The sequence below is a fragment of the Alosa pseudoharengus genome, unplaced genomic scaffold (assembly GCF_046254945.1).
Source record: "Alosa pseudoharengus isolate Yale_2024_CS ecotype anadromous, Long Island Sound unplaced genomic scaffold, YU_APseudo_1.1 YU_APseudo_1.1_scf_19, whole genome shotgun sequence".
Lineage (NCBI taxonomy): Eukaryota > Metazoa > Chordata > Actinopteri > Clupeiformes > Clupeidae > Alosa > Alosa pseudoharengus.
The window spans coordinates 25822604-25844788 of record NW_027468657.1 but is presented as its reverse complement, the minus strand read 5'-3'; the positions used below and the strand labels follow the sequence as shown (position 1 = coordinate 25844788).

The 22185-nt window shown below is 38.9% G+C and overlaps 1 pseudogene; it reads left to right on the top strand.

Moving 5' to 3' along the window:
* The first annotated feature begins 647 nt into the window (after positions 1 to 647).
* Positions 648 to 16671, top strand: LOC143133173 (myosin heavy chain, fast skeletal muscle-like; annotated as a pseudogene).
* Positions 16672 to 22185: the final 5514 nt, after the last annotated feature.

Here is a 22185-nt window from a genome sequence, read left to right as displayed (position 1 = left end):
TGGAAATTGCATCTTCTTTTGGGAGGAAAAGGTAAGGTACAGTACATCTGATTTACAGTACATCTGATTTAACTGAACAGCTAAATGATTAAAGCAAGCTACTTGCATTCTAGTAAAGTAGATCTTTTGGGGGCATTTACTGATTATTGCTCCTTTCAAGGTCTTATTTGTATAGAAATATTCAATCTATGCAGATTGTGTCCAATATGCTGCCTACACCATTAGTGACGTAATGTCACTGATTATGACTCTAAGGCCTTCACAGTTCTAAAATGGAAGCTTATGTTTAACCCCCCTACCCCCCACCCCCACCATATTTCATTGATATCTGGATATGTGTGTATATTCAATGTGTTCAAAGTCAATATTAGTATGATGGGGATGAGATTACATTTCAGGACAATTATGCAGTAAATAAATGGGTTCCATTATTATTAAGATATCAAAATATTGTGTTGTATTTTACTTTTTTAATGCATTGTGCAGTTTGAGTCCCCTTTTGATAAGATCCATACATGTTTTGTTCCCTGTTGACTGTCAACCACTTTATTTACAGTACCCTATCTGTACATGTCTGATTGTGCAAAGCATTTTATGTTGACACAGTTTGCTCTTCATGTTTATGATTAATGCAGTAACCAGCAACCATGGGGGACGCTGACATGGCCACGTATGGCAAAGCTTCCATCTACCTTCGTAAGCCCGAGAGGGAGAGACTTGAGGCCCAAACCAGGCCCTTTGATGCAAAGACTGCTTGCTTTGTGGTTGACAAAGAGGAGTTGTACGTCAAGGCTACACTTAAAAAGAAGGAAGGCGGCAAAGCCGTTGTTGAAACGGTTGAAACCAAGGAGGTACTTTAAGCAAGGCTGTTGAAATTGCTCTGATGTAAAAATGTCATTTTCACAGAAAGTTTCTTGAATACATCTCTTTGTTAAAACTGTTTCTACATTGGTTTTAGGAAAGGACAGTGAAGGAAGACGAAGTCTTCCCCTTGAATCCTCCGAAATACGACAAAATTGAGGACATGGCCATGATGACCCATCTCAATGAAGCTTCTGTCCTGTATAACCTCAAAGAGCGTTATGCAGCATGGATGATCTATGTAAGCATTACACTTTTAAACAAATCAAGAAAATAAAATGAATTTGAAAAGCTGAAAAAAACTATCTTCTTAATTTCTTCATTCTAGACCTACTCTGGACTTTTCTGTGTCACTGTGAACCCCTACAAGTGGCTCCCAGTATACGACCAAGAAGTGGTGGATGCCTACAGAGGCAAGAAGCGTGTGGAGGCCCCGCCCCACATCTTCTCTGTCTCTGACAACGCATTTCAGTTCATGCTCCAAGGTATGCTTTCAGTTTTAAATCCATCACTGAATAATACATTATATATTTGATTAAATGTAAAATGAACCATTCATGTCAATCTCTATTTTTCCCCACAGACAGAGAGAATCAGTCTGTCCTGATCACGTAACTGTCCATGCATCCCTTAAAACTTTTTTACATTATTAAAAGGCTAAACCTTTACATTATCTTCTGTATACTCTTCTGGTACACTTTGTAATTGTGATACAGAAAATTGCAATATCTTCTGTTTAATACAGCGGAGAATCTGGTGCTGGCAAGACTGTAAACACCAAGCGTGTCATCCAGTACTTTGCAACAATTGCAGTGGCTGGTGGGAAGAAAGATGCATCATCCGGCAGCAGTGGAAAAATTAAGGTACAGGACCCCTTGCATATTTATAGGCTAATTATCACATAGCAACACAGACATTAACTTCAATGACGATATATGTATTGACTTGCAGGGCTCTCTTGAAGACCAGATTATTGCTGCCAACCCACTGCTGGAGTCTTATGGTAATGCCAAGACAGTGAGGAATGACAACTCTTCACGTTTTGTAAGTTCTAAAAATCTAATCTCTTAGATGTTTTTTTGTTTTTAGATAGAATCAAATTCTTAAGGTTTTTCTTATCATGCAATTTGTTTTATATTTATTAGTATCTCTTTCTGTCTACTCTACACTATCATATTTTGATTTCTTTTATTAGAAAAGGCAGATTTATTGTAACTCTTAGGTGTATTACTGAATATTTGAATATTTATTGAATACTTGAATATTTTCCTCATGTGTAACCTGCTTTGGTTAAAAGCATGAGCTAAATTAATACATGTTATGTCAAAATGTAATCTCAAACAGGGAAAATTCATCAGAATTCATTTTGCCACATCTGGAAAACTGGCTAGTGCTGATATTGAGACTTGTAAGTATAATTGTTCCAAGTAGAAATGTTCTTTTATTGCCTTAAATGTATCAATTGACAATACATCCTTCCCTGCATAAAAAGACCTGCTGGAGAAGTCTAGAGTGACATTCCAGCTTCCTGATGAGAGAGGCTACCACATCTTCTTCCAGATGATGACCAACCACAAGCCTGAAATTATAGGTAAGGTTAATAATTTCACCAAATGTTCAATCAATAAATGTAATTCAGAATTTGCAAATTCATTTTTTAATCCCGACAGAAATGGCCCTCATCACTTCCAACCCCTATGACTTCCCAATGTGCAGTCAGGGTCAAATCACTGTGGCGAGCATTAATGACAAAGAGGAGTTGGATGCCACAGATGTAAGTCTTCCAATAATTGGTTTTCCCCTCTTCAGTTTCTTGAAGATAGTTTTAAAATAATCAAATAATTTATCATTATAGGATGCCATTGACATCCTGGGTTTCAATGCAGAGGAGAAAGTCATCATTTACAAGCTGACTGGTGCTGTGCTTCATCATGGCAACATGAAATTCAAGCAGAAGCAGCGCGAAGAGCAGGCTGAGCCTGATGGCACTGAGAGTAGGTTACAACACTCTACTCAATCAGTCAGTTCTAGTAATAACTACAAGGTAGTCTTATTTATTGAGGTAATTTTATAATGTAAATTAAAGTTAAATATGACTGATATCTAGTAAACATTTTTATCATAATTGACAAAAATGGACTGGCACTGGTAGATTCCGAAAGAGAACCAAACAAACCAACAAAATTGTCATACCACCATGTTATTTATATCATCATATGTGTATTCATGTATAAACACTCATATTCTAAATTTCCCTCTGGATTAAAAAAGTATTATCTTCATTTAAAGACAAGTATTTACAAAACAATGGTCACTTAGATACCTTTATGTTTTTGTTAGACATATAGCCTTTAACCTAACACTATTTTGGACAAAAAGCTGAGGTGGACAAACTTGTTTCTTATGCCGTCTCAAATTTGTTTGGAATGGGGAGTATGAAATTGGTCGCTATACATTTCAAATCACCAAAATGCTTCACTGTTACACTTTTTTTTAGCTGCTGACAAAATCTGTTACCTCTTGGGCCTGAACTCCGCTGACATGCTGAAGGCTTTGTGCTACCCAAGAGTGAAAGTCGGAAACGAGTATGTCACCAAGGGTCAGACTGTGCCACAGGTATTATTTTAGTCACTAAAAAGTTTACTTAAGATCACAAACCACATTGCAGTATTTGGACAGAATTTCTAGTAGTAAAATGACCTGTTTTTGTCCTTATAAGCATTTTACTTTTTGGTCTCTGAGCATAGGATGACCACTGCTATATTCTGTTTCAGGTCAATAACTCAGTTTCGGCCTTGTCCAAATCCATCTATGAGAGGATGTTCTTGTGGATGGTCATTCGTATAAACCAGATGTTGGACACTAAACAGCCAAGGCAGTTCTATATCGGTGTGCTGGATATTGCTGGCTTTGAGATTTTTGATGTAAGCATAAGTTAACACCATTTTTCACTCACACCACAATGTACAGTAGTATAATCTCAGTAGAGGACATTCATATTACAAACTATTTTTCAATCACAGTACAACAGCATGGAACAGCTATGCATCAACTTCACCAATGAGAAACTGCAACAGTTCTTTAACCACACCATGTTCGTTCTGGAGCAAGAGGAATATAAGAAAGAGGGCATTATATGGGAGTTCATTGACTTCGGCATGGACTTAGCCGCTTGCATTGAGCTCATTGAGAAGGTCAGTTTTAATCAGTCAAATGAGCCAAGTGCTAGATTTGTATTGTTTTATAATAGCCACTTTTAAAACTAAGCTCATTTTTCCAACAGCCTATGGGAATCTTTGCCATCCTTGAAGAGGAGTGCATGTTCCCCAAGGCCTCTGACACCACTTTCAAGAACAAGCTGTATGACCAGCATCTTGGCAAAAATAAGGCCTTTGAGAAGCCCAAGCCTGCCAAAGGCAAGGCTGAAGCCCACTTCTCCCTGGTGCACTATGCCGGCACTGTGGACTACAATGTTACTGGGTGGCTGGACAAGAACAAGGATCCACTGAACGATTCTGTTATACAGCTGTACCAGAAGTCGGGAGTTAAACTCCTGTCTGTCCTGTACCCACCTGTTGTTGAGGGTAACAAAAAGCTATATAAAGTAAAATCTAATACAGAAATAGAGCTCAACAGTCCCACCCCTCCTCCGAGAGAGATTCGTTTCCAAAACTAATCCCATTAAATTCTCCAATTGACATCTGGAATAATCCATATATAAAGAGTTTAAGACCCTGACCAGCTATTACGTCATTCGTAATCAATAAAAAAAAACAATCAGAAAAACGAGAAAAAAAGGCAAAGGTACAAGACTCATTCGAATATTTGCAGCCTAAAAATAGTTTAATGTCTTCCTTCCTCTTGATTCCAGGGAGTAACAATCTGACATGTGGCATAAACTTTTCCATGGCAATGGTGACCTCTACCAATCAAAGGCTCTGCTTTTCAGGTTTTTACATGTTAGGATTTTGGGTAATGTAGTACTTTTCCATTAAATTGCGAATATTTTTTTTTTCTCTAAAGAAGGTTGATGCCCGATGAAATTTGGACATCTACATGAGCTTGTACAATCGCTTATTCATGTCGTTGCTGGTTTTAAGTCTACCATGGACAGGTACAATTTTATGGCTTATACTCCAGTTGTCAATGAAGAAGTTGCATTGAATTCTTACTTTCAGAATCAGCGGTGGGCGGGACTGTTGAGCTTTATGTCCAGTCTATGAACTTTCTGTGTTTGTAACTCAACTGTCAAATTTTTCACTTGTTTGTATGTCAACAGAGACTGGTGGCGCTAAGAAGGGTGGTAAGAAGAAGGGTGGCTCCATGCAAACAGTGTCATCACAGTTCAGGGTATCTATATTAAACCAATAACAAACACATCAAATCATCCTAAAGAAAGGTGAGGGGATGTTTTAATAGCTTTCTTATCTTAACAGGAAAACTTGGGCAAACTGATGACCAACTTGAGGAGCACCCATCCCCACTTTGTGCGTTGTCTGATTCCAAATGAAATTAAGAAACCAGGTAAAGGGCGTTTGGTAGTCAATATCGATCTGTGTATTTATGTATTCCATTGAGAATAGCAGATCTCATGACATGTATTTGACAGGTTATATGCAGAACTTCCTGGTCATCCACCAGCTCAGGTGCAATGGTGTGCTGGAGGGTATCAGAATCTGCAGAAAGGGTTTCCCAAGCAGAATCCTCTATGCTGACTTCAAGCAGAGGTGAACTGAGAAAGCCAAAGAAGTATTACACTTATTCAATACTGCATGTAGAGAGGAAAAAGTAATGCTCTATATGGACATTTATTTATTTTATCTAGATACAAAGTGCTGAATGCCAGTGTCATCCCTGACGGCCAGTTCATTGATAATAAGAAGGCTTCTGAGAAGCTATTGGGATCTATTGATGTTGATCACACGCAATACATGTTTGGACACACAAAGGTAGATAGGTTTCATGCAATCTATTATCTGTATCTCATGAGTAAACTAGAGCACAGCTTTTTCTGTGTCAAATAGATGATTATATTTTCATTCATTCCTCAGGTGTTCTTCAAAGCTGGTCTGCTGGGTGACCTTGAGGAGCTTCGAGATGAGAAACTGGCTTCCCTGGTCACAATGACTCAGGCTCTCTGCCGTGCATACCTGATGAGGAGAGAGTTTGTGAAGATGACAGCAAGGAGGTAATATATGATGTATTTGGTGCAATCATGTTCAAAAATCATCTGCCATATATCATCACAGTTTTTTATTCAGGTTAAGGTGTATGTTTCATAATAAGTGTTTTATAAATTGTTAGTGGAAATATAACATAAGGCATCCTTTTCTAACTTTTGAAAGCTATAACTAAAGATCATTCCAATTCCCATGTATAATATACGTGTATCAAAGATGAGACTAGTCACTGTCATTATTTGACAATTAACTGACCCAGGTGTTTTCAAACCATTTACCTTTTACAGAGAAGCAATCTACACCATCCAGTACAATGTCCGCTCATTCATGAATGTCAAGCACTGGCCATGGATGAAGGTTTACTACAAGATCAAGCCTCTGCTGCAGAGTGCTGAAACTGAGAAGGAGCTAGCCAACATGAAGGAGAACTATGAAAAACTCAAAGAGGACTGTGCAAAGGCAACAGCCAGGAAGAAGGAGCTAGAGGAGAAAATGGTGGTTCTGGTGCAAGAGAGGAATGACCTAGCGCTACAAGTGTCATCTGTAAGTGTATAGTGTACCATTTCAATATTCACAATCATACCACTACCCAGTCTCAGCATTGTGTTTTTAGTATAATTTATGTATTGTTATGCTTCCATCTTATATTTACAATAGGGATCTGAGGGTCTCAATGATGCTGAGGAGAGGTGTGAGGGTCTTATCAAAAGTAAGATCCAGCTCGAGGCCAAGCTCAAAGAGACAACCGAGAGACTGGAGGATGAAGAGGAAATCAATGCTGAGCTGACTGCCAAAAAGAGGAAACTGGAGGATGAGTGCTCTGAGCTCAAGAAGGATATTGATGATCTGGAGCTGACGCTAGCCAAAGTGGAGAAGGAGAAACATGCCACCGAGAACAAGGTCTGGATTTATAAAGGGCCGATCAATGTAGTTTGTCGAAAAAAATATTTATTATTTACACTGTTCACTAATATAAAACATTCTATGTGCAGGTCAAGAACCTAACTGAAGAGATGGCCTCACAGGATGAGTCCATTGCTAAGCTGACAAAGGAGAAGAAAGCCCTCCAAGAGGCCCACCAGCAGACTCTTGATGATCTTCAAGCAGAGGAAGACAAAGTCAACACTCTGACCAAATCCAAGACTAAGCTTGAACAGCAAGTGGATGATGTAAGTCCAAATATAAACATTTGACCACTTTCACACTGAACATTGACCATTTACCACATACTGACCTCACACTTCAAATTGGCAGCTTGAGGGTTCCCTGGAGCAAGAAAAGAAGCTCCGTATGGACCTTGAGAGAACCAAGCGAAAGCTTGAGGGTGACCTGAAGCTGGCCCAGGAGACCATCATGGATCTGGAGAATGACAAGCAGCAGTCTGATGAGAAGATAAAGAAGTAAAGGCATTATTTATTATAAAATATCACTATTCTATTCCCATGTATGCAGCCAACTTCAGAAATGATTCTTCCTTTTCTTCAATCTTATTTTAATCAGGAAGGATTTTGAAACAAGTCAACTTCTTAGTAAGATTGAAGATGAACAATCACTTGGTGCCCAGCTGCAGAAGAAGATCAAGGAGCTTCAGGTCTAATTATTCTCCACCAACTGAAAGTCTGAGCTTTTTTGCAGTTTTCTGTATTATTAATATACTATAATATTTTTTCGCCCCCGATAGGCCCGCATTGAGGAACTGGAGGAAGAGATTGAGTCTGAGCGTGCAGCTAGAGCCAAGGTTGAGAAGCAGAGAGCTGATCTCTCCAGGGAACTTGAGGAGATCAGTGAAAGGCTTGAGGAGGCTGGTGGTGCCACTGCTGCTCAAATTGAGATGAACAAGAAGCGTGAGGCTGAGTTCCAGAAGCTGCGTCGTGACCTTGAAGAGTCCACCCTGCAGCATGAAGCCACTGCTGCAGCTCTTCGCAAGAAGCAGGCTGACAGTGTGGCTGAGCTGGGAGAGCAGATTGACAACCTCCAACGTGTCAAGCAGAAGCTTGAGAAGGAGAAGAGTGAATACAAGATGGAGCTTGATGATCTCTCCAGCAATATGGAGGCTGTTACTAAATCTAAGGTTGGTGAAATGGTTACCCTCATGCTATTTTATAAACAAATCAACTTACAATAATTTCAGTAACGTTTTACTTATTATAAACAGACAAATATGGAGAAGATGTGCCGCACCCTTGAAGACCAACTTAGTGAAACCAAAGCCAAGAGTGATGAGGCTGCCCGACAGGTCAATGACATTAGTGGTCAGAGAGCAAGACTTCAGACTGAAAATGGTGAGCTTGGCCGCCAGGTTGAGGAGAAAGATGCTCTTGTGTCTCAGCTGACCAGAAGTAAGCAGGCCTTCACACAGCAAGTTGAGGAGCTGAAGAGACTGAATGAAGAGGAAATCAAGGTACTGATACATATGCATGGAAGGAAGTAATTGGATTACATAAATCATATTTTCGGAAATGCTTTCATAAACACCCTTACTTGTTAACAAACAGGCCAAGAATGCCCTGGCTCATGCTGTTCAGTCTGCTCGTCATGACTGTGACCTTCTAAGGGAGCAGTTTGAGGAGGAGCAGGAAGCAAAGGCTGAGCTTCAACGTGGCATGTCCAAGGCCAACAGCGAAGTTGCTCAGTGGAGGACCAAGTACGAAACTGATGCCATCCAGCGCACTGAGGAGCTTGAGGAGTCCAAGTATGTGCTAAAGATTGAACATTATTTTGTATATGGATTTTCCCCACTAAAACCTGTTTTCTTCATCATGTTTTTCAATGTTGTGCTTTTTCCTTCAGAAAAAAGCTTGCCCAGCGTCTCCAAGAGGCTGAGGAGCAAATTGAGGCTGTCAACTCAAAATGTGCCTCTCTTGATAAGACCAAGCAGAGACTCCAGGGTGAGGTTGAGGACCTCATGATTGATGTGGAGAGAGCAAATGGTCTTGCTGCCAATCTTGACAAGAAGCAAAGAAACTTTGACAAGGTACTACCTGCAAAACATTCAAATGTGCAATGTAGGTAAAAGCTGAATATGTATAAGCTTCACAACAAAAAACTGTTCCTAAAAGATCCTGGCAGAATGGAAGCAGAAATACGAGGAGGGTCAGGCCGAGTTGGAAGGTGCCCAGAAAGAGGCTCGTTCTCTCAGCACTGAGCTGTTCAAGATGAAGAACTCTTATGAGGAGTCTATTGACCATCTTGAGATGCTGAAGAGGGAGAACAAGAACTTGCAGCGTGAGTCAAAATAACCCAATCCATATCCCACTCAAAAAACATTTTTAAACTTGCAGATAATGTTTGCTATAATATAACTGCACATTTGCAGAAGAGATATCTGACCTGACTGAGCAGCTTGGTGAGACTGGAAAGAACATCCATGAGCTGGAGAAGTCCAAGAAGGCTGTAGAGACTGAAAAGACTGAGATCCAGACAGCCCTGGAAGAGGCTGAGGTAAAAAATCAGGAGGGCTTTCCTACACAGTGAGAAACAGAAATTATGATATTTTTATATTTTAAAATTCTTAATTTTCTTGTTTAGGGAACTCTTGAGCATGAGGAGTCCAAGATTCTTCGTGTCCAACTTGAACTCAACCAGGTCAAGGGTGAAGTTGACAGGAAGCTTGCAGAGAAGGATGAGGAGATGGAGCAGATCAAGAGGAATGCCCAGAGGATAGCCGACTCCATGCAGAGCACTCTGGACTCTGAGGTCAGGAGCAGAAATGATGCCCTGAGAATCAAGAAGAAGATGGAGGGAGACCTCAATGAGATGGAGATTCAGTTGAGCCATGCTAACCGCCAGGCTGCTGAGTCCCAGAAACAACTGAGAAATGTGCAGGGTCAACTCAAGGTCAGTTATGCAATAAACTAGTACAAGGATCATAACTTACCATAATTACTATTTGGTTAATAGTTCAAGAATGTCCATAAATCAATATTATATGATTTTGTCCAAACTCTCTTGCTAGTATGGCACATCTTTTGTCATTCCATTTTTTTTAAAATTAGGATGCCCAACTGCACCTTGATGATGCTGTCAGAGGACAAGAAGACATGAAGGAGCAGGTTGCCATGGTGGAGCGCAGGAACGGCCTGATGGTGGCTGAGATTGGGGAGCTCAGAGTTGCTCTGGAGCAGACAGAGAGAGGCCGCAAAGTGGCTGAACAGGAGCTGGTTGATGCAAGTGAGCGTGTTGGCCTCCTGCACTCTCAGGTGGGGATATATTTTTCTCATCAAAAGAAAATATGAAATTATTATTTTTATTGTTTTTTTTACTTTATTTTTATTGGTAACAACAAATACATACATAGAGAAAGAACAAAAAGCAAATAAACAGATATAAGGTGGCCTATGACAGGAGGGGACATTCATACTCTACATTTTTGTTTTAACTTGTTATGTCTACCTTCAATTCATTTTGTAACCACTTTCCCCAGTTCTATTTGCATCTTTTAGCCAATTCTTTGTGATAAGCCTTCTTACTCACTGTATGCAAAATCTTTACTAGATATTGGTCATCTTTGGATACATATTCTTCTAAGTCTCCTAGATATAGGACCTTACATGTACTGTAAATGGAATTGCATAACCTAAGATCTCACATAAAACGACATGTACTCCAGCATGATTGTTGCATTGATAGTTGTTTACTTTTAATTAATTAAAGGGGTGATAAAGTAGCGGATCTGGTTCTTCCAAGCAAACTCTCTCCACCTTTGAGATTGTGTGGTGGTCTGGTGGTCTGATTTCCTCACCTAGCTCTTTCTTCCATTTGGTCTTTATATATAGTGTTGACTATTGTTTAGATTCCATTAACCTGTTGAGGAGTACGGTAACCAGTGTTGGGAAGAATACTTTTAAAATGTAATCAGTTACAGAATACAGAATACATGCCCTAAAATGTAATTTGTAACGTATTCCGTTACATTACTCCATCTAAGTACCGTATTCTAAATACTTGGATTACATAAGCGCTGTTTTACATTTTATCAAGTGGGAAATCAAGCTGCTATTTCCGTTTGTAAGACCCACAGGCGATGTCAGCAAAAAACCCACAACTTAACCTTATCGGATAAACTGAAACATTATACATTTTGTTAATGCACAAGATCATCTCACAGAAATATTAGAATTTCAGTTCAAAAATCCCAGAAATTCATATGAGAAGGATTCTAAAAGTAACCCTTTAAAATGGCCAAAGTAACTGTATTCTGAATACCACTCATTGAAAATGTAACTGTAACTAAATACAGTTACTCATATTTTGTATTCTGAATACGTAATCCCGAATACATGTATTCAGTTACTTCCCAACACTGACGGTCACAAATATGTGATAAGATGCAGCTGGGCCCCTGGGAGTAGGATCACAAATATGGGATTAGAACGTTTTCGTAAAAGGTTCTATAACATGACGCAACAATTACCCTCAGGGACTTTTCTGCCATTAAACAATGTTAAGAACACTGAAACTATAGGACGTTCGCGTAGAATTCTAGAAGGAGCCAGGAAAATAATTCACTCTCTGGGGAATGGCATTGTCTTAAAGAATTCACTCCTCAACAGGTTAAGTAAGGGATAACGGCCGCCGAGGTGTCCTGTTATACGGAATTAATGGACGAGGGCGAGGGGCAAAAACTCCCCGACGCGCAGCGGAGTCCATTAATTCCGTATAACTGGACACACCTCGAAGGCCGTTATCCCGCTTATCACCCGGTTGCCACTGTAAATAAACAAGCGGTTCTGTTTAAAAAGAAGCTCACTAGTTCAGCTTGTTGTACAACTTTAGCATGGACAGTTAGCTTGTTTACAGTTGATTCCATTGTTGGGAAGCCTGCAACCAAAAGATTCTAGAGCGCTGCAACCGTCGTCCTACTATGGTTGTTATAGTTACCATTCATAAGCATTGATATGGAACGGTGTCCTGTTATTCAGAATTAAAGGCCACCCGCCAGCCAATCAGAAAAGAGTATTTATTCTCTCCGGGTGATAAACAAGAATAAAGGATTGAAATTGCTCTAGGGATTTCTCTATAGTAAGACATCACAAATACTTTGATGAGGGGATGCATCTCTCCCTCCTTCTTTTTAAATTTTTTTCATAGTAGTCCCTCTGTAAATATCTGAATACATCTGTGTTTCTTAAACTAAAAGTATCTTTTATTTCTTGGAAACTCCTAATTTCTCCTTCCTTGATAATTTACATATAGCAGTTATGCCTACAGTTACCCAATGTCTGTATGTAGTGTCGATTTTCGGTTTGAATTCTCCGTCAAATGCAATCCATCTTAGAAGACTGAGCTCCCTCCCTATCCTTAGCTGTTTAACTACAGAATGCCATATTTGAAATGATTTCTGAATGTTAGAACACGAGTCTGATTAACACCAAGAAGAAGCTTGAGGCTGACTTGGTTCAGATCCAAGGAGAGGTTGATGACATCGTCCAGGAGGCTAGAAATGCTGAGGACAAGGCCAAGAAAGCCATCACTGATGTATGTAGTAGTTATTTTTCCTTAATTCATCCCAAATGTATTAAATATGTCAACATTAAGGATATGTTTTCATGCTACCTTCCATAAACTATCATACGGTCTTCTAGGCTGCCATGATGGCCGAGGAGCTGAAGAAGGAGCAGGACACCAGTTCTCATCTGGAGAGGATGAAGAAGAACCTGGAGGTCTCTGTGAAGGATCTGCAGCACCGCCTGGATGAGGCTGAGAATCTGGCCATGAAGGGTGGCAAGAAACAACTCCAGAAACTGGAGTCCAGGGTAAGTGGCTAAACTTGGGTGAGAAGAAAATTGTTCAGAATGTAATGAATAAAATGAAGACCTTGTCTGAAATGAAAATCTTGATTATGTAAAGGTTCGTGAGCTGGAAAGTGAGGTTGAGAATGAACAGCGACATGGAGTTGACGCGGTCAAGGGAGTCCGCAAATATGAGAGAAGAGTGAAAGAGCTCACCTACCAGGTACAACATTTGTTTTAACCACTATTGAACAGCATTTAAGTCGAAGAGGACAACATTTGACAGACTGTTTTTCTTTTCAGACTGAGGAGGACAAGAAAAACATTAACAGACTGCAGGATCTGGTTGACAAGTTGCAGCTGAAGGTCAAATCCTACAAGAGGCAGGCTGAGGAAGCTGTAAGTAGTTTCCTATGTTGCTTATATGGTCAAATGCCTGTCATAATAAAACATATAGTTTAATTTAAAATAACAGGACTAAAATGAATAAAAGATAAACAATTTGTGTTCATGCAAATACCATTATAAGTTGTAACTAGAAAAAGTAATTCCGAGGAATTACCAGTGCATGAACCAGTGCAAAACATATGATGTAAAACATACAGTGTTAAAACAGATAATGTAGAGATGGTTACAATGGTTTTGCTTAGGTAGACATGGTTGTTGCAATGCTAAATGAAGCTGTTTCTTTGATGGTTGCTAGGGTAATCATGTTGGTTGCTATGGAAACTGACATATATGCTTTATTTCAATGGTTACTATGTTGGTTGTTATGCAGGTGGTGGTTTAATATAGTTGGCTGGAGGCATAGTTGATGATAACTGACAGTTGGAATGGCTGAACAGTTAAATAGTTGACTAGTTTAAATAGTTCAATTATTTAATAGTGAATTATTGTAGTGAGGACTATTATTTTGAAACAGTTGTGGGTAGAGGAAACAGTTGAACAGGATCTGTCATCTGAAGAGAGCCAGATTGTATGCTTAATATCCTTGTAGAATCCTTGTAGAATGGAGAGACACAGAGAGAGTTGGCCTAGTTGAGCAGAACGCAGTTGATACAGGTGCAATCAGTTAAATTGGCTCTTTGAGGGGGCCTTTGAGCAGCTGGTTGATACAGGTGCAAATCAGTTTAATTAGCCCATTGTGATGTCATAGTGCCAATGCAAAGTCTAAGGGGGAAAATAAGCTTGATTTATGTTAACTCTTTAAATCTCAAAAATAATTTCAAGTTTTTGCCTGAAATTGCACTGTGCCTATTTACAAGGGCATTGTTCCCACCTCTTCTGGGGCCTACCATCAAATGTTGGACCTCTATAGAAAGCTGAGAACCTTTAGTTTTCGTAGGAAACAGTCAAAAAGTGAAAAAAGTTGTCATTTTTGGATCCCCAAGAGTCAAAGCTTTGAAATGGTGCAGACAATTGATTTAGAATTTTGGGGGGAGGTGGGGCAGGGGGGTAACCGTCCCGCCGGCGGGACACTGAAAGTATAACGCTTACAAAAAGGAAAAATACATTCCTCAAGTGTCCTTTTCAAGACCTACGTTACAAAGTTTGAACGAAGTTTCTATGTGAAACAGTTGAAGCTGAATTAGACGCAGAAATTTGGTGGGAAGAATAACTAGAATGTAATGCCAGAGGAATTACAATAGTGGATGGAAAGCTGCTGGCTTAATGTTGGTGGGGAAATTCCTCGAAAAAACCCCATTAAATCACTTAATCTTTGAGGTCATACAAATCCTCATACCAAAAGACCTTGTGTGTCAAGGCGTTCTTGAGATATAACACTCAAGGTGTTTTTGACCTTGACATTTGACCTTTGACCTCCAACATCAATTCACTTCATCTTTGAGTCCATACAAACACTCATACCAAATTTCAGGCATGTATGTCAAGGCATTCTTGAGATATCGCACTCAAGAGTGTTCATTGACTTGACCTTTGACCTTTGAAGCATATGCGTCAAACCGTTCTGGAGTTATAATGCTCAAAGCATGAGATATGGCTGTGACTTTTATTTTGACACACTGGAAACACTTAAACAGGATGTGTAGTTTTAGGGAGCACCAGATTGTATGCATTAGAAGCTGAGACGGTTGAATTCACAGGTGACACCTGTACCAGTGTTCTAATTAGCCCGGGAACTACTCTGGGAGCTTAAAGGTGCGATTTGTAGGATTGTTAACGAACGTTCTGTAGGCCAAAATCAAAACACTGGTGAACGTTCTCAAGACTACCAGACGCGAGCCTCTTCTGGGTTGCCAGATGTAATGAAGACTTAGCTAACGTTAGTTGACCTGCAGCTGCTTTAACGTTTCTCCAACCATGACCCAGCTACACATTACGGAAACAGTGAAAACAAAACATACCTCTCTAACACAACGTAACATATTTAGCTGAAGTTAGCGATGCAGATGAAGTTTAGCCTAGGCTACCTGTTGTGGAGAAATATGGCCAGCTCTGCGTCAGATTTGATATTCTTCGTTTGACGAAGACGTCACCATCTCAGGAAGCTCCTCCGATGTCCACTTAATTTGTTTCTTGTTTTAATTTTGGAAATTTGCCTGCCTCTCGTAGGCATTCATGACTACAACTGACAGCTGTTGACAGTTGGCCTTTGCTAATTTGGCAACCCAAATAGGAGGATGCGTTAGCCCATTATTAATACGCTATTCTAGAATTAATCGTTCAAAACATAAACGAAAATTCCAAGAGATTCCGCCCCGTAACTCATTTTTTTTCATGGGTTTTACGGGTTAGAGTAATGTTGTCAAATAAGCCATTACTTCAATTCATCGTGTTTCCTTACTCTCTGACAACATATGGTGATCATTTTTGGAATGGTTACAGTTTATTTTCCATTATTTCCTACATACTGGACCTTTAACAAGCGCAGCTGCCTTTAGGCCATTATGACATCACAGCCTTTGAAGTTTATGGGGGAAAAATGAGTTTTTTAAATTTTTTAATCCCTTATTTCTTAAAAATTATAAACTTTTAAAAAAAATCTGAAATAATAACTCTCTTGCCCCACTCCAGACCTTCAGAACGGTTATTTCAACATGTCTGTACGTTAAGCGGTTAGAGTCGCATTAATTCTTGAAAAGGTAAAAAGAAAGGGTTATAATAAGAAGAAGAAGCCAGGAGATTTCAAGATAGTGGATTCCATCCACTATAATAATAATAAGAAGACTTTGGATAACAGAACAGTGCATTGGCATGCACTGTAATAAAAGGAAGAAGACTTCGGATAACAGAACAGTACATTTTCATGCACTGTAATAAGAAGACTTCGGATGACAGAACAGTGCATTTTCATGCACTGTAATAAGAAGACTTCGGATGACAGAACAGTGCATTTTCATGCACTGTGATAAAAAGAAGAAGACTTTGGATAACAGAACAGTGCATTTTCATGCACTGTAATTAATGCGAGGATGAAACATTTTGTATCTCTTATTCCTTTTAGTCAAGTTTTAAAATAACTGCTATCACCTGTCCTGGACCCTAAATTAATTTTCATAGACACAATCAATTTTAGTTTGCTTCAAAACATAAGCCTTAGCACTCATCAAACATATTTTCTCATTATTAGGAGGAGCAATCCAACTCCCACCTGTCTAAGTTCAGGAAGGTTCAGCATGAGCTGGAGGAGGCTGAGGAGCGTGCTGACATTGCTGAATCCCAGGTCAACAAGATGAGAGCAAAGAGCCGTGATTCTGGAAAGGTAAATCCAATTGACCATATTTCAACGTATTATGAGACATCATATGTTCATACTCTATTTCATTAAATGTTTCAATGTCTCTTTCTTAGGGCAAGGAGGCTGCCGAGTAAATCCTGTGAACTTCTTATTAGTCACTCATCTGGATTAATATCCTGATTGCTGTGGCTATTCTGTAACTACAACAAAATATAAGCATCTTCAGAATATACGAGTAGGCCTACCGTATTTTCAAGACTATAAGTCAAAAAATGAGTCGTGAAGAGGAAAAAAAACATATATAAGTCACACTGGACTATAAGTGCCATTTATTTAGAAATTTATTTCACAAAAATCCAAGACCAAGAACAGACATTTAATCTGGAAAGGCAAGTTTTTCAACTACACAATAGCAAACAGGCTGAATATGTGCCCGGTATGTTAACGTAACACAATAACAGTCATTCAACTATACAATTCAGCAAATTTGATGTTGTTTAGCTTGGTCACAAGGACATTAAAATGACAGTTCCTGGTTGCACAGTGACAGTTTCTGGTTGCACAGTTTGTTGTAATGATGTCTTCTTTCTGCCAGATGTGGAATATTAACAATGACAATAAAAGTGTTTAGCGTTGCTTACCCTCGTTTGAACTGCGTTGTCCTTTGCTGTGTAATTTGTTATCTAGATGCTAGCGGTTAGCGAAATGCTAGCGGTTGGCTTTTTTGGTGTTGAACATTGATGGCTCCAACAATCCGGGTACTTTCCGTTTTTTTGACACATCCGGGCATTTTTAGGTGAAACTACCTGGAAATATTTGAATGGGAGTCTATGAGAATTTCAGTGCATTACATTTTTGAACCTTACCCAAGTGTTATATATAGCTATTTATACCGATCTGATGCTATGGCCAGCCAGCAGACGAGTTATACAAACTCTCTTCCAAGTCCTGACCGGTGTCGCTATTTTATAGTGCAGAGTGCAACCATGATAGTGTAGCATTTAATATGAGAACGGCTTTGTTTATCATTACCATGGTAACTACAATAGCACTAGTGCTAGGTGTTGCAGGCTAACTCGGAGCTGAACTATGACATGTAATCACAGCTCCTAGTTCGCAAAGTTTCATTCATTCCTTCATTATTAGATTAGACATATTTAACATCGGACATCAACTGACTTTAGCTAGCATGACTGACTGACTTTAGCTAACAAAGTGTTTGCCGCAGACGTAAACAAATTTAGACGTCGGGTCCCACAGCCTCCCATCGGGATTCTCTCTCCTGATTGCCTGAAGCCACAAACCCCTTCTTTTCCCTTCCCTTTCTTTTTGTGGCAACATACTAAACCGCAAATCCTTATTTTTTTTGTTGTTGTTGCAAAATACAACACAACAGCTTTTAGGCATGGTGCCTGCTCATTGAAGTAGCCAACTGTTCTGTCAAAAGTAATAGCAAAGTGCCTACTTCCTTCACCTAAAAAAGGGCGTGGACGTTCTGGGTCTCATTAGCATATCGCTGGTGACGAGATGTTGGAGCCATCAATACATGGGAGGCTGAATAGGCTAAATAAAAGGTGCTCTAAGCCAGCGGTCCCCAACCACCGGGCCGCGGGACATTCCTAACCGGGCCGTAGCCTACAACATGAGTTTAAAAAAAAAAAAAATGCATGCAAACTAAATAAACTCAATTTAATTTACAATAATGTCACGTTTTTACATGGCATTGGCCTATATGCAGTTGTTTGAATTGCACGCATGTTTGCATTTTGCAAGGTATTTCTTACGTCTGTCTGTCCCGCCTTCAACACTTTACATATTGCCTTCAGCACTGCGCAGCCTCAGGTCAGCTCACTTCACTTGATCAGTTCTTGGCAAACGGTATTGTCACACGAAGTTAGCTAAACTGCTAGAATGAGCAACAAAAAACAAGCATCTTTAGAGCATTTCTTTGGAAGGGGTAGGGGGGAAAAAAGACCCACTGACGATGGTAGTGAGCCAGATACCTCAAAGAAAAAGAAGGGGTCATTCAATAGGAAATATGACGAGTCATAATTAAAATATGGTTTCGCAGAGACCGGTGACTCGCATGTAGTGTTGTCACGATACCAAAATTAATGTTTCGATACCGATACCAAGTCAAGAAATGCTTTTTTAAAAATTTATTTGATTTGGGGGCCCACCACCTTGACATCATCATCAGTAATATTGAATATACTGTAGTGGGATCATTCACACCAGTGGCCATCCCAGATTCTGGATGACTCTCTCCACAAAAACACATATGGAAAAAGATGGCTTATGTCATATTTAATATTATCTGCATAATTACTAGTAAATATATTTAGCAATTTGAAAACTATTCTCAAACTATAACTATTTTTAAACTATTACACTTAGGCATATCTTTAATGTGGTGTTCTAGGTCTAATTGAGTGCACATTGGTGATGTGTAGGTGTAATTGAGTGCCTGTCACTTTAAGAGATACGTGAGAGTAATTGGCCTTGTCTCATGGTTTTAGTCTAGTAAATAAAAGTTGCACATAGCGCATAAGGATATGTGGATGCAATTAATTATGTTTTGTATGTCATTAGATAAAATAAATGTTCAAAAAATTTACATCTTCCCAGAAAATCTTTCTGGGATCCTAGAAGAGATAAGTGTCTTGCAATGTTCATTACTGATTTTAGCGAGCACTATTGTCAAACGTGACCTGAGCTAGTGGGATAGTTAGCAAGGATCTCTCTTTAGATGTAAAAGTTTGCGATGGTTGCTTAGCCTATTTCTAAATTACATTGAACCCAAATAGTAGGCTTAAATGTCCAAAATTCCACAGCCTAGGTAGGTTAGCAACACAAACTTGAGAGATGCAAGTGAGCAAATCAACTTAGCCTGCTATTATTTGTTACCATAGCATCACTTCAACTTCAACTAGACAGCTGCGCTTACGTGTGTGTGAGGAGAAAAGACGCACAGCCACAGGTTAGGGGAGGAGGCGCTAGAAGCATGCCTTGTGCACAGCATGTTACTTGAATAACATGAACACGGTAATTCTCAAAAGTATCGATACTAATAAAATTAGGCATCGTGACATTTTTAATTTCAGGGTATTGCGATACTTTTGTAGTATCGGTGCACCGTGCAACACTACTCGCATGCACCAAGTCCTTTATGTGTGGTATGTGGCGATGCTTTTGGTAGCATCGGCTAACTAGCGCCAGATTTTGGAGTGCAGGGGACAAGCCGAGATGGGCTATGAAACATACGTTCACACTTGGTATCATGTTTCAACACACTTTAGGTCAATATCACACCAGAATTCTCCTTTAAGGGAACTTGTATGTCCCCACCAAAAAAAATTATACATTAAAATCAGTATGATTTCCATTTTTAAAAATGTTTTCACCAGGCCAGATTTTAAAACGTATCTGCTCTGAAAATGTGATAAAATGTTCATTAAAAAAACACAATATATGTTTAAATAGTAACTTAAAAAGGCACTTGATGTATAATTCATATAGATAGATAGATATATATTTTACTGATCCCCAAGGGGAAATTCAAGAAATATGCATTGGTTGATATGAATCAGGTTCAATACTGTCATTACTGTGACAGTCTATGAATCCTACAAGGATATTTTTGAGGGAAAAACTTGTTTATGCTGTAACCATGGAAATGAAGACTAGCAGAGTGACATTTGATGTCTGAAAAAGTAAGTAATTTAATCATGTATTCATTCTGATCATGGAGTAGACTTATTCAGTGTCATTACCATAAATGCTGTTGCAGCAATATTTTGATTAAAAAAATATATATATATTCACATGATTTATGTGTATTTAACATTCTTTATGTACTAGTAGCCGGGTGTTCCAGTATTGCAAGTTTGCTGTTTATGGATTGTAATAAACTGACCTCGATGGATGTAGAAGTAGCGCAAGCGGGAGGTGATTCTGGTTCAGTCTCTGTTGAGCCGTCACGGTTGCGTTTCCTGCTGGGTTCAGATTTTTATTTATTTATTTATTTTTCCAATCCTTTATTTCATCTTTGACATATACACAGTCAAAAACATTAAGGGGATAACAAGACCAAAAGAAGGTTACACAATCTGTATGCATTCTTGCTTTTAACTTTCTTTAAGGACTCAAAAAATAAAGCAATATCATTTTTGAAGGACACAAAGTTAGGGAGGGTTTTTGAATACCTGCATTTATGTACATAAAACTTTGCAAAAACAATAAGATTATTAAATAAAAATTCAGAGTTTTTCTCCTCCCAGAAGATACCAAATCTAACAGAGTTATATTGAATATCTGGTAAAACATATTTTGTACAAACCCAATTATATGTAATCCAAAATGTGTTAACTATCATACACGTATAAAACAAGTGTTCCTGTGTTTCAACTTCCTTTTGACAAAAAGTACATACTTCTTCAAAATCATTTAACTTGAATCTTAATTTTAAAAAATTGTTATAAGGATAGATCTCATTAATCGTCTTGAAGTGCACTTCTTTCATTTTTGGTAATAGGGGAAAGGATAAATATCTACTTCTAATTTTTTGTTTGAATCACTGAAAATTCAGATGATAATATGCTTCTTTTAACAGGAATAGGAAAACATTCATTCGTCATTGCAAGTACTTTGTTGTCACATTTCATATCCATAAAATTATAATTGTTAATTGTTAGATGAGAATAAACAGAAATTACTGACGAATACTGTAACATACACTTGAACATGTTTTTTACTGCTAAAGGAATGGCTTTGATGACTACAGAGTATAGCTTAAAGGAACATTCCAAATTGAATTTAGATAAAACATTTCCCTCTCTATCCATGAAGTGGGCAATAGCCCAAACCCCTTTTTCCATCCACTCCTTATAAAACAAAGATTTTCCCTTATGTAAAATGTACCTATTGTTCCATACAATAGCTGTGTGTGGGGTGAAGTTATGCTTGTAAATCAATTTCCAGTATAGTAACACTTGTTTATGAAAATTAGATAGCTTAAATGGTAATTTAACTGGGTTAAAGTCACATGTTAGAAAAAACTGTATCCCTCCTACCAGAGCCCGTCTATGGAGAGCCTCCCCACTCTCTATTAATCCCATACAAACCGAATTTGGCTGCAGTTCACCAGAGTTCACCTAGATGGCGATCGCGGGCGAGTCCAAAATAGTCAAAGTCAAAGTCAGCTTTATTGTCAATTTCTTCACATGTTCCAGACATACAAAGAGATCGAAATTACGTTTCTCACTATCCCACCAATTTTAAGTCCACAGACAAAACATAACATTCAAGTAAACAAAAAGTAAGTAAATAAGTAAATAAGAGGGCACATATAATGAAAAAAATAAGAGCAGCAAAAAATGGTTGAAATTGTGCATAGACAGTCAATAAAATAAAATACTAGTGCAAAGTCAGGCCAATAAGAGGCTGAGGTAGTTCTGTTTGACCTAAGTAAGAAATAAAGTGGCATAGTGGTGCAAGTTATGTAAGAGCAGCAGAAGTGTTGTGTTTTCAGGACAACAACAACAAGTTGCAAAGTGTACAAGTGTGCAAGTGGAGTGGTGCAGGCGGCCATTGTGGGTCCAATGTCCAGGATGTTATGTAGCTGAGGGTGGAGGGGGGAGAGGAGGGAGAGAGTTCAGCATCCTAACAGCTTGGTGTATGAAGCTGTTGGTGAGTCTGGTAGTGCGGGAGCGCA